The following is a 15,762-nucleotide window of genomic DNA, read 5'->3' on the forward strand; positions in this document are numbered from 1 at the left end:
AAAAAGACTGCGCCACCAGCTGATTTGAGAAGCCACCATCATCCAGCGTATGTATATATAGGGTGTGTGCACATACCGTAGCGTATGTCCCTAATATATATAGTGTGTGGCTAGCGTGCGTGGCTTGCTATCTAGCGTGTGTGCATGTTTATAGCGCGTGTGGCTTGCTATATAGCGTGCGTGGTTTGCTATATAGCGTGTGCATGTCTAGCGTGTCTGTGCATGTCTATAGCTTGTGTGGCTTGCTATTTAGCGTGCGTGGCTTGCTATATAGCGTGTGGCTAGCGTGTGTGGCTTTCTATAGAGCGTGCGGCTAGAGTGCGTGGCTTGCTATATAGCGTGCGTGGCTAGCTGTATAGTGTGTGTGTATGTTTATAGCGTGCATGTGCATGTCTATAGCTTGTGTGGCTTGCTATATAGCGTACATGGCTTGCTATATAGCGTGTGTGGCTTGCTATATAACGTGCGGCTAGCGTGCGTGGCTTGCTATATATGCTATATAGTTTATAGCATGTGTGGTATAGTTTATAGCATGTTCATATATACATAATTGCTAATATATATATATATATATATATATATATATATATATATATATATATATATATATATATATATATATATATATATATATATATATATATATATATATATATATATATATATATATATATAATTGCCAATAAATCACCTCGTGTAGAATTTAATTATCACTGTAAGTCATCCAAAACTAAATAAAAAATTTGCCATGTTGAAAAAATATTCACTTGTCAATAAATGGCATTGACAAACACAATTAACCTCAAAGTTTATCTGAAGAATTTCTGAGCTAGTGAGCCTGAACCACATAATTTTTCGCGCAAGTCTTACTAATTGCAGCAATCAGTTGTAAAATTATCTACGCTATCGGAAAATGCAGAAAATTGTTATTTGAACTGTTATATCATAGACGGAGAATGCACTATTTGCCCTTGTCTATAGCCTCTTCGTAGCTACTGCCTAAATTAAGATATCTTAGTGCAACTTGCTACAAAAGACAGCCACAAAACAATTCAATTTCATTCTTGTTTTGGATACGGCAGCAAGTGAAACCGCGGTGTCGGCTACAGTGGTAAACGTCATCTGGAGCGAAGAGACTATTAAATTAATTAACCCCAATTGAGTGTATTCCCAAACCTTTTCCAAGAAAGACATTGACATAAGACAGGCTGTCGTATTCTACGTTACCTCTGCGGTCGTGTCTTATAAACAACCTCTTCAACTTTTTATAGATAGGGCAGATAACCCCATCCTACCACACCTTAGTACTTAGGACATATGGCGGCGAATAATGAACCACGAGCTGGCGCAACTTCACGGCGAGCACAGTAAAGCTTTGAAGGGTACAAAGGGCGGGACAAGTAAGACTTCTGAACAACAATTCCTCAAAAATGATATCCGTCTCGAATCCGGCCGGAACAAGGCGTAGAGGCGTGCAACGGACTAGGTGTTTGGACCAATCCTAGTCAACATTTTCATACGTATAATAATGTTTTGATTCCAATATCCACACTCATATATATCATACAAACTCGCATTTGAAGTGCAAAAACTGCATATACGTACTATTTTGTAGGCGATATACGTACTGAGGAATAAAAGTATGCAATATACGTATATACGTATTTATATAAGATAATATTCGATAGAAAGTGATTTGTTTTACACTGTCTTACAACTCTAAGCCTACAATCGTAAATCGATAAGACTCCACTATGATATACAATTGAAGATGAATTTCTGCGCATATTAAAAAGCGTGTTATACGATTTCGACTTCGTTGAGATATATTTGTGATAATTTTCATACACCGATGTACGATTTGTGATTGACTGGGAAGTGGAGCAAGATCTTGAAAACGTAGAACGCTCAAAAAACTGGACTAGCGTAACATTGTGGCGACAGGCGAAATTCTGCAGGATGTTTCACCTGAAAAGTAAGCAAGTAAGTAAGTGTACCGTTTACAAAAGAGAATATCCTTTCCAGCTCCGCGTTACTACCAGGAAGGCACAAAATGCAGTCATTAACTTCAACAAAGTCCTGGCAGCTAAACATATTTTCAATTTCGTAGCATATTTGAGCCCAACGGATTGCAACTATCACGGATTCTGTGTTCATTTGAGCTTTCTCAGATTTTTTTCAAGAAGTTAAAAACACTACAAACGGCAAACCATGGAGAAACAAATAACAAAACAAGTTAACAAGTTCTCCGAAGTGGCTTTGATTTCAAATGTATACCACTTAAACCACTTCTATTGGTTTCATTTAAAAGCTGAGAAAAACTCTCACTAGCTACAGCCTTTACACGTCACTTGGCGGTCAAAAAACAGTTTCCGGGGTGGAAGTTTTACCCAAGAAAACCTTGGCTTAGCTGGTCATCTGTGGGTGCGGCAAGATGAGCGTACATCACGACGGGTACAATCAAAGCAATCATTAAATCTACTGTTACAAGCACCTATTGCCCTTCTCGCGTTTGGCGACCGGTGGTAGTGGAACTGAGAAGTTGATGACTCAAATGAAAGCCAGACTTTGGAGAACACCTTTACACAGACAGATACAACATTTTGAGCAAATATTCAATAAAAGTAATGCTCGGATCTACTGCCACTGTTAGTTTACGTCTGCTGTGTTCGCGCTGTGTTCTATAATCGCTATTGCATGTGCATGGAGAATTTCCCCAAGGATAAAGAATCCGCCTTGACAAAAGGGTGGTTGTGGGTTCGAATCTTAGTATAATCAGAACCATTCGATGTCAACGGACTTGAAAATGGTTTTTTTTTCAGGCTCCCTATTAACCCTTCCTTCACGTTGTATTCTACCGAACCTCGAATTATACTTCTTGACTAAAATGAATCCCTCTCACAATAAAACTGGTCAGAGGGCCATTCAGTTGAAACCTCTAAAAGGACATTTTCTATCGTCAACGGTATGCAGAACAGAGAAAAGTCGCGATTGAAAGTAGAGATTGTCATAGCAATGAAAAACTGTTAGACAATGTTTTGGTCTTCTTTCTCACATATTGCTTGCTTTCATTTCCAGAAATCATAATCCACTGCACGAAATTTGTTCTACTTGGGATAAATCAATCTTCTCCAATGTCTCACTTGGCCCGTTTTCTCACCGAAAAATGGTCAGTCTAGAATCGGTCTCCAATCAAATTTTGTATTCCAACATGGCATCCAAGAATCACTAACATAATCAAAGGATGGTCAAGGAAGAAAATTAGGAATTTTTCATAAAAAATATTTTTAATAAGATCCTACACTGGAAACAAGCACTTCAAAATCCAAATCAATTGGGGCACACTCTGTCAGCTATCGCTTAATATTTTATTTCACATCGTAACATTTCAGTATCCTAACAATTTTTTGTTCCGTTACTTGATGGTTTTGATATCTACAAGTAAACAAAGGAAGGTGCCAAATAATCGCGGAACCTGCCTGTATCGCACAAAAGCGAAAATCGAAAAGGGTGATACTTTTTTTTAACCACAGCTCCCGAAAAACAAGCGAAAAATAAATACTTTTATTTGATGACCCCGAATAATTTGCTGCTGGATTCAGAGGATGGAAAATCAATACCAGAGAAACGAACGAAAATAAACAGTAAACCGGTTGGATTTGCACAAATAATTGAGGTACGGGTTATATTTCCAACAGTTTTTTTTCTTTCTTTTTCCAGGGGTACGATTGTTTTGATACTAGAAAAAGAGTTTACTGGCAACGAATGCCAATATCAACAAGAATAGCACTTGTGTATTTAGCGCAACGGCGTTTTATATTAATTTCCTCATTCATTAATTTCGGTGTCACCACGAAAAAAGAACTTTCAAAAGCTGAATTGAATTTTTTACGTCAAAATATGCATCAAAATGTTAACAATAATTCCATAAAACTCGAATTCGTTAATCTCGTGCAACACAAAAAAAAAATCGTTTCCAACGATTCCCCTTAAATCAATTAATGGTATTACTGTCCGTCAGCTGAAATAACATATTGATTCCAAAAACTGTATGTTTCCCGATTTTCCCCCGAAAAACTGTTCGTTACGACCAAGCTTTCTTATTCCCTTAACCCAGTCCTCCCACGAAGCGCCCTAGCCCGGGCAGGGTTAAACAGCTCAGCAGTAAAAAAAGCTTGATCCATATCCTTCCTCGTACGGAATATTGATAGCCATCGTTTCAATCGGCATTTTATTGGCCAAATAAAATCCTGGTTATCATCATCATCATCGGGGTGTTACACTTCCGGTTCTCGGAAGTGAGCGGAAGCTGGTCTGGTGGAAATTGTGAAATAAAAAAAAAAGAACGCAATTCTTACCTTCCACTTTCCGGGAGACCCAAAACGCAGCGGATTGCCTGCTGCTGCTGATTGATACCGCATCGTAACTTCACCTTTTTTCTTTCTTTCTTCAACTGTTATCCGATTATGATGGTTAAACATGTTGTCAGACTCCGTTCTGAATAGCTACACCCTTCTTTCTCGTCGGATACCCGCAAGACCTTCCGACCGATTGCCCACCGCTTGGCCTCTTCTACTTTCTTTTATATCATTATTATTGTTACATTATTATGCATATTTTCATTCAAACAGTTTGCTTTAATAAAATATCATCAGTTTAGCAGGAAACGATAGATTCAACACGTACACCGAGAAATTACTGATTTTTTTAGTTTTATATTTTCAGGCTTTAACCGCGCCAACGGGAGTTACTTTGGTTTGGTTTTAAACACGTCCGGTTTACGGACCACAAACATTTAGCAGTAGAGCAACTTTCAAATTTATACTAGAACAGGCTAAGCGACTAGCACGGATTTTTAGTTTTAGTTTGGTGCGGGTGCACACTACAGATTATGCCAACATTTGTTTTTTTTTTTCTTCTTTTTCACTACTTTAGCGTGTGGAAATTAACAATGCAATTGAATGGTGCTTGATACTACTTTTAATACTCTTTGCTCTGGTTGTGATTACCACTGATGATGTTTATAAAATATTTTTTTCACGTACTTTAAAAGCGTGTACTTGTTGTGACATTTTGAGCAAAGTACCAAAAATTACGGATTTACTTTACCACTATAAAATGTAAATGCTCACTTGTGATAACTTGTGTATTGTTTTGATAGGTTTATATTTGCTTTTTTATTCGTTTTATTGAATGCTCTCCCTACCAGTGTAGCGGTATTAAAATACTCTTGCTCTGTTTTTGTTCTATCTTTGTAAAATAGATACGGAAATTATCAACCGAGATCTCGATAAATTATTTGTTTTTTTTCCTTTACTGGTGCTCTAACATGTAAAAATCTCTAAGTTTCGTTTTCCACCTTTCCCGTTCGCTTTGGTTCAGTGCACAAAATTAAATAAAGATATCCGAAAGCCGGAACTTGCTTGCGTTCCTACCGCTCTCGGTCGTTGTGGGTGGTGTGATTAATGTTTTGTTTGGTTGTTTGTTGTCATTTGAAACCTGAACAAGTTTTATAATATGATTCGAATGTTTTTTTTTATCTGTTATAATTTCACTTATCAGTTTGTGCCATTATGATTACTTGTTGCTGATGCTGGGTGAGTGATTTTTCTTCGGGGGGATTGAATTGGTGTGTTCACTGGGTTGTGATATCAAGTAGTAACGCTTAGTCAGTATCGCCGTCGGGAATCGTTGCTAGCTTGTAGAAAATATCCCTGCAATTGGAACGAGAAAGGAAGCGGTTGTGAGATCTCGATATTTGGTTGAAATAGTTTGGTGTTTAAAAATTTTTGTTTTATCCCCCCTTCAAAAAGGGTGTGCCTGAAAAATTGGCCAAGAGGTCGAATAAAACGTTGAGATTAGAGAATGGAAGTGTAAATGGGCGTCATAATATTTTTCTAGCTTGCAAAAAACGCAAAAAAACGGATTTAACATCTTGAACAATAAACAAATAACAGTCATAAATTTCGGACAATGACCAGGCCGCTTTATGCTATATTATCAATGCTCAGAACGGCCCTAGATAACAATTACCCTCTCTGAAGGGATGAATGAGTTGACATTTGTTTCGAGCGAGAATGGGTGAATAAGAAGTCCTCGGTAAGAAAAACGTATCTTCAAACGTTTCGAGACATAAAAATATATAGTAGAAATGTTTCAGATTGTCGAGTAAAATCAAAGGTTAAATCATTATCAACACGGCAATTGAGAGACAATGAACATGAAACTCGGACAAATTATTTGGACAACCTGATCACGAAAAATACAATAATAGCCACGGTTTTCTCCAATCTCGCGCTGTGTTTACAATGTACTAAAAAATCTATCCTTTGTCCACGCCACTGAGATAAAGCAAATTTAATATTATACACCCAACGCAAACGGGGAACATTTTATTACTTTATGGCAATTTTTTGTTACTTATTGTGTCTTATGACTCCGCATTATACACAAAGAGTAATAACCAAAAAGTAACAAAAATTATGACGGCCACACTCTTGTATGTGTTTCTGCAGGAGAACATACAGCCAAGCACCGCAATTCATGTGTTAGCAAGACTTCACTCGCTACATTTGTATTGATGATGTATTGATCAGGTTCATTTTTGTCCCCTTCATCCACACATAATCAGAATCTCAACCGTCAACCTCAAATGTCTAATTAGAAACACTTTCGTTTCGTCCCCCAGTGTTTACTTGAAATGGAAATATGTGATACTGTCTGACCAGAGTTGCCGAAGTTGCGAATATTGTTCTGGATGGGCACGAGTTTTGTATTTTCAAACAGGTCCAAATGAGTTTCCATGATCCAATGAGTATGTGTTTTAGGTAGTTTACAAGATAGCGAATATTTTTGTTTTCCTCTAACGCAGCTTACAGATCGTGATGTCATTTCAAGACGCATTTCAAGTCTGAAATCATCAACGTTTGCATACTCTATGACGGGGAATATGCTGCTTGGCAGCTCTTGTCATATTTTTTTCTCTACTCCGTATGCATACAACGAGCGAACTAATACACGCACACCAGATGAATTGGAGATTGAAGAAACTTGTAACACGTGCAACATATGCGATGGTGTGTGAATTTTTTTTTTTTGACTTAAGATGAAAAGGGAGCATTTTTCGACAGAAAAATTTTGCATGTGGTTAAAACGACCATTATGAGATAGTCGTACTCCCGTAACACGTGCTAAATATATGACAGTGTGTGTTGTTACTTGACTGGGGAAGAATTTTGAATTTTGAGACAGACAGACAGACAGACAGACAGACAGACAGACAGACAGACAGACAGACAGACAGACAGACAGACAGACAGACAGACAGACAGACAGACAGACAGACAGACAGACAGACAGACAGACAGACAGACAGACAGACAGACAGACAGACAGACAGACAGACAGACAGACAGACAGACAGACAGACAGACAGACAGACAGACAGACAGACAGACAGACAGACAGACAGACAGACAGACAGACAGACAGACAGACAGACAGACAGACAGACAGACAGACAGACAGACAGACAGACAGACAGACAGACAGACAGACAGACAGACAGACAGACAGACAGACAGACAGACAGACAGACAGACAGACAGACAGACAGACAGACAGACAGACAGACAGACAGACAGACAGACAGACAGACAGACAGACAGACAGACAGACAGACAGACAGACAGACAGACAGACAGACAGACAGACAGACAGACAGACAGACAGACAGACAGACAGACAGACAGACAGACAGACAGACAGACAGACAGACAGACAGACAGACAGACAGACAGACAGACAGACAGACAGACAGACAGACAGACAGACAGACAGACAGACAGACAGACAGACAGACAGACAGACAGACAGACAGACAGACAGACAGACAGACAGACAGACAGACAGACAGACAGACAGACAGACAGACAGACAGACAGACAGACAGACAGACAGACAGACAGACAGACAGACAGACAGACAGACAGACAGACAGACAGACAGACAGACAGACAGACAGACAGACAGACAGACAGACAGACAGACAGACAGACAGACAGACAGACAGACAGACAGACAGACAGACAGACAGACAGACAGACAGACAGACAGACAGACAGACAGACAGACAGACAGACAGACAGACAGACAGACAGACAGACAGACAGACAGACAGACAGACAGACAGACAGACAGACAGACAGACAGACAGACAGACAGACAGACAGACAGACAGACAGACAGACAGACAGACAGACAGACAGACAGACAGACAGACAGACAGACAGACAGACAGACAGACAGACAGACAGACAGACAGACAGACAGACAGACAGACAGACAGACAGACAGACAGACAGACAGACAGACAGACAGACAGACAGACAGACAGACAGACAGACAGACAGACAGACAGACAGACAGACAGACAGACAGACAGACAGACAGACAGACAGACAGACAGACAGACAGACAGACAGACAGACAGACAGACAGACAGACAGACAGACAGACAGACAGACAGACAGACAGACAGACAGACAATAATGATTTTTTGATGGACAATTTTTAGAAAAAATCGTGGTTTGCTTATACTTGCTACCCGCTGGGATATCTACTTCACAAAATTATGTATTGTTTTCAAATTTTGTGTATTATTTTCACTTAAGTACTTCAGAAACTTCTGTACTTGGATGAAAACGACGTAATTATTCAATTTCTTTCGAGAAAAATTTTGTAAGAAATTAACTCGGGTGAACTCATAAAATTATTACATAAAAACGTGAAATTCAGACAAATTTTACAAAAACTCGTAGATCTCTAAAACTTGAAGAGCTAGAAATTTTGTTTATTCTGTAAAGTTTCATGGAATTTAGAGTTCTACAACTTTGTCGAATACCGCAAAGCTCTAACGTGTAAGGGAAATAAGTTGGCATCACAACGCTACCTTTGCGGCTAAATTCCGAACCAATCCAAACATCCAAAATGACGCCCTAACTATACCAAGAAACTTTTTAGAAGATCGTAAACCGATTGGTCAAACCCCAAGAGTGTTATTAATTTCGTTCTGCTAGATTTCATTTCTGGCCCAGTGTGCACTGTTAACATCAATGTTTTATAAATCGTATTATTGATATTTTGGGTTGCATTTCTAGTATCCGTAAGCAGCTATCCCTTCTCTTCAATAGAAAAAAAGTCAATGAACCAAAAAGTGTGGCCAATACTTTTGCTTTTCAACTACTTAAACCGACATTCTCTCAATTACTTTTAACCTGGATAGAGTTAAAGAAACAAGCGTCGATGAATTCCCAGTTTTCGCGTTGAAAAAGATCCTTGTAATGTTATGTTTCATTGACAGAGTCTGTATCGGTGTGTACCCTTCATGCTCGAAACTATCCTTACCAGTGTTCAAGGGGGCGATTTCAAGGTTCCAAAAATTACAGATTCATCTTAGTTTAACCTGCAATTGACAAAATATTTGAGAAACTTCTTCACGCACGACTTTTTCAAAAGTACTCAAATCCTGGAGCAACACTAACTTGGTTTTAGGCATGGAGGCATCTACAGAAGTCGCAGTACTGGATTTAGTAAATGACACCTCTGGAGCAGTTGATCCGAGAAATAGTACTAATAGTAATAGAGTGCGAGGTCTGCCGAACAATTCATCCGTAGCTACTTGTCGACCCTTCAACAACTAGTAGTAAAAGTGACTTCCGCGATGTAACCTGTGGTTTTTCTCAAGGTAGCAACATCGGACCTCCGTTTTTCCACATCTATATTGCAGAACTGAGATTATGCGGAGACTCTCGCCTGTATACTGACGATTCTGCAATTTTGTACGCTGGATTAACTGCAGGATATGTGATTTCCGATAAGACACAAGATCTACAACGAGTAGTTACGTACTTGGAGAACAACCTGATGAATCTCAATTTAAGTATAAGCACTTCCCCTCAACAAAAATAAGTTCCTCTTATATTAAAACTGGCCAGAAGGACGCACGACGAAACTTCCCTAAAACCACATTAAAAATAATAATAAGCATGCCACTTCTCAATAGCGGTATTGCTAATAATAGATGTGCGGGATACAGCGTACACCCAGGCATATCTCACAATAGATCAACGATTCCGGTGGCAGTGCGGAAGTCCATACAGGAAAAAAAAAAAACACATACAAAATCACATGTCAAAAAAACCAGAAACGAAAGATAACAACAGCTATAAAATTTGCCGCAGTCAGATCATCCATTTCACCAGAGTTTCTTGGAAGAATGGCTATGGAAGACGGAATCAAATCAACATATTCTATAAAGATCTAAAGGCCTTCGATCGTGTAGACCATAAATAATGCTAGCTAAAATTGAGCGTCTAATTACCTCTCCTCACTTCGCTAGATGGATGGGATCCTATATAGTTAACAGCAAATTGAACAAAAAATTTGGATCGACTCTTTCCTACAGCTTCACAAACAGTTCAGGGGTGCCTCAGGGAAGCAACTCGGGACCTTTATTGTACTCGATCCTCTTTAACGATGTCTGCCTATTCCTACCCACTGGCTGTGAGCAAACGTATGATGATGACCTCAAAATCTTCATCATTGCCAAATCAGTAGAAGACTGCATTAAACTCCAACGACTAATTGAAATATTTGAGAAACAGTGTGTTTGAAATCAACTTATCATTACGGCGTACAGAAATAATGGGTATCCTTCACGAGAAAAAAAATCACAAGAAGGTTGTATGCAAAGCCACGACCGCAAGGTTGAAGTAGAATACTTTTACAAGAAAGATAACCTGGCTGCTTGCGTGTCAGTCATTTTTTCTAGTAAATAAACGTTGACCGTTCATTGGCAGTATTGTAATTTCTTTTTGTCTGATATTTTGAATAAAGTTCATTGGGTATTTTTAAATTTTGTGCAAATGAGAAGTTGAAGTGATGCCGAATTGTAATATGCACATTTAATACGACATCATTAAACGGGAACGGAACAAAGGCTACGGTTATGCAGAACGCGAATGCCGGCGCGATGCGATTCGCCTTACCGTGGTGAAATGTACAGCTCTTTTTAAGGCGAAGTAGAGCTATACATTTCAACAGATTTCGTCTTGCCGAATCGCATCGCGCCGTTATTTGCGTTCTGCATGACCGTAGCCAAACACTAAGCGACGCAAACACGTAATAATAGTCAGATTATGCATGTAGATGAAGATAATTAACTTTGGATTATAGCGCAGAACGAGAAAATATTAACTCTTCAAATAATCATTTGTGTTCTTCAAATTTCAGTTGTTCATATCCGATGAAATGTTTGTTTATTATCTGATGAAGCTCTTATATAGGCCAAATGATGCATTCCCAATTTACTAGGTCCATAACTCTGCCGACCGTGCTTGGGAAAGCGCGGTATAACGACCAATCAGAGGTCGAATTTTGTGTTTTGACAAGGCTTAAGAGTTTTCAATAGTACAATAGTTCTAATGATAAAATTACAATTTCATGCATTTGGTAGGAATCTTAGAAGATTTTCTAATCGATTGCTGCAAAACCGAAGGAAATCCATCGAAAACTAACCGATTTATTAGCATTTGAAATTTTTCTCACTTTTTTCAGTTTTAGATTTTCATTTTACATCCCTATGTAGCCGAACTTCCTGAGAGAAGTATTCTAATTCAAAATTAAATCTTCATTAATTCATTTGTTGTCCTTATAAGGACAATTGTTCAATTTATCATTGATAGTGAGGACTAAGGCGCACGGTCAACACAATGAGAAAGGTGTTTTCACATTGAAAACTAGACTCGGCTTTACTGGAGGAAGTGTTGGCAAATGCATCTACCGCTAATACCACCGCTATCATACGAAAGCGCGTCGTTTCATGTGGGGAATATCACCAACGAAAAATGACGCGCGTCTAAGCATAACCCGAACTGTTTCGCCGTGCTGCTCCCATTTACCTTCACATCGGCCTCAGGAAGTACCGGCTGCATCTGCATCTACCGCTGAGGCTGTCACTATACTGCTATTGGTACCAAAAGCTATTAACTCTTCAAATAAGTGTGTTATTTGTTCTCAAAAGAACAATTGTTCAATTCAAAATCGGATTTACGCAATCGCATCTCTGTAATATTACCGACAATAATATTCTTCTGAACAAACTGATACAACTTTCCCATTAGGCCTCTGCCATAATAGACGCGAAAAGCGACGCGAACCGATTCGCTCAGCTGTAGGTTAATGTCAGCCATCAGTAGAGCTGTACATCAACCTACGGCCGAGCGAATCGGTTCGCGCCGCTTTTCGCGTCTACTATGGCAGAGGCCTTAGAGGAAGTTGCTGGCTGATGTATTCACTTCATGCAAGCCTGCTGCTGATGCTTCCCGCTACCACACTGAAACAGCATTTTAGTGAAGGGAGTGTCGTTGCATCAGCTGACCCTGCTACTATCGATGCTGATATACCCGCTGCAACAGCTACGCTATGCATAGCCATGCCACAGTTGTGGCCGCTATACGCTGGCCCAACTGCTGAGCAACTGCAACGCTATCCGTAGCCATGCCACAGTTGTGGCCGCCATTGGTATCCGCTGTACCTGCATCTGCTGGCCCTGCTGCTATCGATGGTGAGATCCGCTGAAACTGCAACGCTTATTCGCAGCCATGCCACAGTTGTGGCCGCTATCCGCTATCGATGGTACCCACTGCTCGCTCCCGCTGCTGCTAAGGGAGGACTGCTGTCGTCGCTGTTCAGAACTACTATGAGCGGCTTCGACTAAAACAGGCTCTTATATAGGGATTAAAATAGGAATAAATTATTTTACGTACGTGGTGGAATGATATAACTTGAAAAATATGAGTGACTTCATTCTGGTTCAGAGCGATCATTTGATAAGCTCCACCTCTTTTTTCAGTTTCTAAAGTTTTTCCTCAGTTTCGTAGCACGGATGCACAAAAATGATTTCTTGTCGAGCCGGACCGATAGCACTCTCATTGAAGAAACAAAATAACATGTTTTGCGTCGTGTTGTGCAGCTTGGTTGAAGAAAATGTTCCCGTCCCCATGTCGCATTTAAGCAGATTATTGCGTTCAGTAGACAGTAGATAGTGTATCCAGCGAATAAACACCGATGGTGCTCTCACACACGCAACGGTTTTAACCCGTATCTTATTGCGGTTTGTAACATCAAGCGATTTCGTTTGCTCGCTGTTGCGTGTTGCATCATGTTGCAACTTGGCAAATGGGAGACGACGAAATTCTGTTTATGCTGATTGATTGAATCGACTTCATATTAGCTCTGCATAGTCGAACTAACTGCTTTTGTGAATGCGTACTAACAGGGCAGTTTATTATTCAATGTCGGTTATGCTGGTCGCAGCCTTTGCGCTGCCCCTAGTGGGGGGTTTTTATCAAATAAAGTGAAAATTAGACAACTACAACAGAATTTGATTGCATCCCGCACAGAATGTCTGTTGTGTTGATGCCAGAAAACTGTTAACCTTCAATTATTTCACAGGGCTAGTGCTGCTGCTAAGGAAGGACGACTGCTGTTGTCGCTGTCTAGAACTATAATGAGCGGCTCCGGCTGAAACAGGCTCTTATATAAGCCAAATAGCATGTTTTCAATTGCAAGGTATATGATCCTGTCGACAGTGCTTGGGAAGCAAGCATATAACGACCAATCAGAGGTCGAATTTTTCGTTCTGACAAGGCTTGACTATTTTCAATAGTACAATAGTGTGAATAATAAAATTACAATTATCTTATTTTGGGAAGAATCTTAGAAGATTTTCCAATCTATTGCTGCAAGAACGAAGGAAATCCATCGAATACTAACCGATTTATTAGCATTTGAAATTGGACATATTTTTCACTTTTTTCGGTTTCAGATTTTCATTTCACATCCCTATGTAGCCGAACTTCCTGAGAGAAGTATTCTACTTCAAAAAATCTATGGGTTACAAAAATTGTTGGATGTCCGGTCGCCAGAATGTGAGTTTTTAGAGATCTTGGAGTTTTATTGGACGCACAGGTTTCGTATAGAGATCATAACTCAAATATTAACGCTGAAGCAAATGGAAACCTAGTATTTATCATTACAGCTGCCAAATGTTTTCTTGACCCCTACTACCTGCGATCACTGTTCTACGCCCTTGTTCGCTACGTATTGGTGACCGCTTTAATAATTTGGAGCCCATACATAAACTACTAGAATCGAAGCTACATTTCCTTGAAGTAACCCAAAAGACTTGCCACCCTACGAGGAACGATGTCGTCTTTTTGATATGGAAACTCTTTAGCTAGAGTGTTGTTTGCTGCCAAGTTGTTGCTTGGTAGCATTGACTCCCCCAACCTTATGGAGCGAATGAATTTGAATGTGCCGAATCTTTTTACGGCATAACTTTACACGAACCAAATGTACCATTTTTTCGATTTTTCCCAATCCAGTGAAACTTTCAAAAGCCGTCTGAAGCATTTTTACTTGTTCGCTTTAAGTGTGAGTGTGCGATTTGGAAAAAAAAATTTTTTTTGCCAACGTTTCGATCCTGATGAAGGCGCCAACTGATGTCGAAACGTTGGACAAAATCGAATAATTTGTTTCCAAAATTGCAAAATTGCTTATACCTATATAATAAATATCGATAACAATGGTCAACACAGAATAGTAGTGCGTCGAAAGGCCACCGGGTTCATCGCGTCAACGTTTGCTTCATTCAAGTCGAGCTTTGGGGCATTTTTTCGCTTTTTCCGACCAGAGTGTAATGTAAGAAATGTTGAAAGAATCACAAATGTAAATAATGTACAAAATCCCAAACAAGTCAAGTATATCTAAAATATAGAAAATTTTAAAGCTGTTTACAACGGCCAAAGTTTCAATAACAATGACTTAACTGAAAAAAAAATTGAAAATTTCGAAAACTTTGGAATATGATTTATCTTTGTTTTTTTACTATTTTTTTTGTTTTGAAGAATATTCACAGGAATTTTGCTTAATAATTTGCACTTAATACCACTGACATTATATGTCAGTTACCTTACTCGATTTCTGACTTCAATTTTGTGGTAGCACAAAACCATGATTCAAAAACTTGACGGCGAAAATTTGTTTTTTAAGTTTCAATTATTGAGTAAACAAGTCTCTCATATTGCATGTTCACCCAACCCGGAAGGCATGTAGCATTCTTGAAACAGTGCAGCATTTCAAAATTGCTATTATTGCTTCGGATTGATATATCCACATCGAACATATCTAGTCTGGAAAAGTGGTATATCAGATCTCAGAGCTCTATAGGGAACAGATATGCACAGCTCTATATGACAGCCAATTATTTTCTTTTCTAAACTCGTTCGAAGTTTACCCATAAACCAGCGGCAAAGAAAGCAAATAACCCATATTGATATTCCATTCTTCCCCGTATGATAACCATACACCAATAACTTCTCTGAACTATATCTTTCCCGGACAATGGCTTTCTCCCGCCTGTGAAACTTTACAATTCCAATTCCGTAAGTAATGCATGCTTCCTTATCGATGCCTTCACTTCACTCTCCGGGTGGCATGCAAAAAGAGAGAGAAAAAAAACGAAAGAAAAACACATAGAATAACAATTCCATGCCCAACCGAACAAACTCTTCCAGCCTCCCCCACTGGGGTCCAATTACGATTCAATTTTATGATTTTTCCGGCTTTGACGGCAGAAAGCTGCACCGTGCTTGCACCGCACCCTTAGAATCCAGCAGCGACTCTAACCGAGCCCGGATG

At 39.4% G+C, this 15,762-nt stretch overlaps 1 protein-coding gene across 3 annotated transcripts in view; it reads right to left on the bottom strand.

The window, feature by feature from the left end:
• Positions 1–683: 683 nt before the first annotated feature.
• Positions 684–15,762, bottom strand: part of LOC129731789 (probable serine/threonine-protein kinase MARK-A) — a 402,244-nt gene continuing 387,165 nt past the window's right edge. For all 3 annotated transcript variants that reach the window (XM_055692097.1, XM_055692098.1, XM_055692095.1), the window contains one exon: positions 684–5,714. The gene's annotated coding sequence lies outside the window, so the exon portion shown is untranslated. The remainder of the gene's footprint in view (positions 5,715–15,762) is intronic.

The sequence above is a fragment of the Wyeomyia smithii genome, chromosome 3, assembly GCF_029784165.1.
Source record: "Wyeomyia smithii strain HCP4-BCI-WySm-NY-G18 chromosome 3, ASM2978416v1, whole genome shotgun sequence".
Taxonomy (NCBI): domain Eukaryota; kingdom Metazoa; phylum Arthropoda; class Insecta; order Diptera; family Culicidae; genus Wyeomyia; species Wyeomyia smithii.